Source organism: Crinia signifera, chromosome 7 (assembly GCF_055691185.1).
Source record: "Crinia signifera chromosome 7, ASM5569118v1, whole genome shotgun sequence".
Classification (NCBI taxonomy): domain Eukaryota; kingdom Metazoa; phylum Chordata; class Amphibia; order Anura; family Myobatrachidae; genus Crinia; species Crinia signifera.
Genome location: NC_139223.1, coordinates 189,653,769 through 189,657,070, shown reverse-complemented (window position 1 = coordinate 189,657,070; position 3,302 = coordinate 189,653,769).

Here is a 3,302-nt window from a genome sequence, read left to right as displayed (position 1 = left end):
CTGTGGAACTATGAGTCCCAGCAAGCCTCCCCCACAAGCTGGGACTTGGAGAACCACAAGTCCCAGCCTGCGGGGCATTAAAGGGCCCACTGGGTCTTGTAGTTCCACAGTTAAAAAATATAGTACAATAAACACACACTGACACAATAAAAAAAAAAATTAATACATACATTACACACATACTGATACTTACCTATCTTGATCCCGTAGGTAGCCCTCTGTCCTGGTGTCCGGTGTCCTGTGTCGTCCTCCAGGTTCATGTCGGCGGTACGTGTTGTCCTCCAGGTCCATGGCGGTGTCCGGGTCCGAAGAAATCCATGTTGGAGCTGTGGAAGGAAATCCTACTCACCTGGTCCTGTGCTGAAGATGTCTTGTCTTGGTCCGCCGTAATCCAGGTAATCTTCATGCTGTCGCTGGTCCTCGCACTGTCCGCATCACACTGAGGAGAGATGCAGAGATGTTTTATACTCGGCGCCTCTCCTCAGAATGATTTCTATTGCCTGCCTAGCGGTATATTCTCCCTGTACTTGCGTGGGTTTCCTCTGGGCACTCCGTTTTCCACCCACAATCCAAAAATATACTGGTAGGTCAATTGGCTCCCAAAAAAAATTAACCCCGTCTAAGCATCTATTGTCATACAGTATATCAACTGATTAGTCAGATTTAGTGTAAGAAAAGAAACGGGAAGCTCTGATAGTTGCTATTATTTATTGACGGTGTATTTATTGACCAGGCCTGAGAGGAAGAAGTGTACAGCTAAAAGAGAAAATAAAACATTTGGTTAGTTATCTGCTAGAAATATCACATATGTAAAGAAACAATCAGATCACATTATATTTCTGTATATATGTCTTCATAGAATTTATTTTTTCACTTTAATGTTATTTGAAAGTCACTTTCTTTCTTGCCGCCCAGCAGCTCCTCGGGAGGCTCACATACAATCTGGCACTTGATGCGCCATTTTTTACAAGTGATAAATCGCATGCGAGGGAGCTGAATGGCGGTGAGGAGCAGTGGAGTAGGAGGCGGTTGCAGCGGCGGTGATCAGTGCAGTGGGTGAAAGGGAGGCCGATGATTGGCTGAGAGTGCTCTCTCTCAGCCAATCATAGGCCGGCCATTCATTTGACACATTATTTTAAAATTCTAATAGCTGCCCGCCCATTGCCGGAGGTCGGACGTCATTGTACACGCTGCACTTCAGACCTCCTGATCCGGTCCGATGTGCACAGGACCGCGCATCGGATCGGATCAAATGTCACACACATGCAATTTTGGGTTGATTTCACTCCATTTATCGTCCCCAAGTGCCGAAATCGGCCCAAAATCGCATAGTGTATGGACACCTTTATCAAGGCCTCGGAGCACCCCAGGCGAGTCGGGGTGCGGGCGGGGGGGAGAGAGGGGGGTTACCTGTTGCGCCGTCTGGGGAGCGGGCAGGGGGGTCCATGCCGGCGTCTGACAGGAGCGCGCAGGGGGTACCTGCGGCCCTGTGTATAAAGCTGATTTTGAAAACACTGGCCACACGCTGATTGGCTGAATCTCAGCCAATCAGCGTGCGGCAAGAGTTTTCAAACCCAGAAGCGTTTCCCGTGTCGCCGCATAGCGCTAGTTATTTTCTATTCACTGCAGAGGACCCTGCCGCCGCCAGCTTTATCCACAGCGCCGCAGGTACCCACGCGGCACGGACACCCCTGCCCACTCCAGCACCTTAATCACTGCAGGGACGCCGACGCCACCAGCTTTATACACAGTGCGCTAACCCTCCATGCTGGGGGTGAGGGGCGAACTGCCGCCCTCCAGTGGCCGGTGCCCTAGGCAAATGCCTAGAGCTGCCTAGTGGTGGCACCGGCCACTGAATCTCATATTAGCATAAGGTAGTAAATCAGGTCCTGGCATTCTCGAAACTTGGAAGTAAAGGAAAGCTTTAGTTCCGGGTAAAGGGGACAGTGGGCGAGGATCAATATTTGTTATCAGAAACACAATAAATTATTATTGAATCCAAGGGCACATTTTAAGACGATTCTAATGCTTTGTAAAGCATGCTACCGTTTTTGCATTATTTATGCCCCAGATTATTATCAGACTATTCAGTAACCCTCTTAGCAGAACGCTTCTTACCTAGGATTGCCCGGTTCCGCTTTTGAAGACAGTTGATGTGTCATCAGATGGTCTGTCATAACTTGCTTCACCGCCGCCCTGCACAATATAAAGTGTGGATTTTGCCTCATCAACGTAAGCGACAGAGTAGTTGCCAAAAAATCGTTTAAAATCCTCAGCTCTAATCAGGATAGGGATATATCCTGGTGCATTCTGGGTGCCCATATCAGGCATTTGTGTCAGACTGTGAGGGAAAGTAGTCGCTGCTTCCATAATGTCCTTCGTTGTTAGTGATTGCGTTGTAGACAACTCACTGTGTATGTTCTCAGTAGTGTAAAGATCATCATTTTGTGTCACGTTCTCCCCTGCGCTGTTCTGCTCCAGCTGTTCACTTTCTGTATGATCTGCTACTGCCTGTCTGTGGCCAATCCCTACTGATGGCTGCTGATGGTTTAGGTTGGATGTAAGCCGTATCAGTGGAATCCTCATTACTGCATTAGGAATGTTTTCCGCAATTTGATATATTGCAGGTTTTTGTAGGAATATTTGGCCAGAAATGTTTGGTCTTGCTTCTTCAGTTACCCCACATGTTGGCAAAGAAAAGAGAAGGAGATAGTACGTTAAAATATAGAAGATGAGACAGAGGATGTATGAACTTATTTGCCTATTTACCTAAAAACTTGTACGTCTTATTGACCTCACCCATGAAAATTCCTACCTAAAATAAGGTTCTAACGCTGCAGGCTTGTATCAGTGTTTTGGTACTTTCTGGTCACCAACAAGTCTGGGAGGAACAGGGCCTTTATATAAGAATTTTCAAGAAATAAATATACACATATTGCTGAGCTGCGTATCGCCCACCCCCAACTTCTACCATGCAGAGAAGTATTGCTTGATCAATTGGAGGGAAGTATCACCTCAGAAGTTGTAAGCAAGGTGATCTTAGCACTGCACTGATTTTGGGGGCTGACTAGATACAGTAGCAGTATCATAGGTATACTAAGGTGCCGGTACGCCGGATGGAGAGGCTGGTACTCGGAAAAATTGTGTTATTGCTCACCTACAGCTAGGTACAACATTTATACATACTCTGCGGACAAGCCGTCAGATGCTTATTATATTCATTATGAATATATTCCCCAGATTTCTTCCTGTTCCCCGAACTAGTAACAGGAATCAAAAATGTTATACCTAAAAGTGGGGCT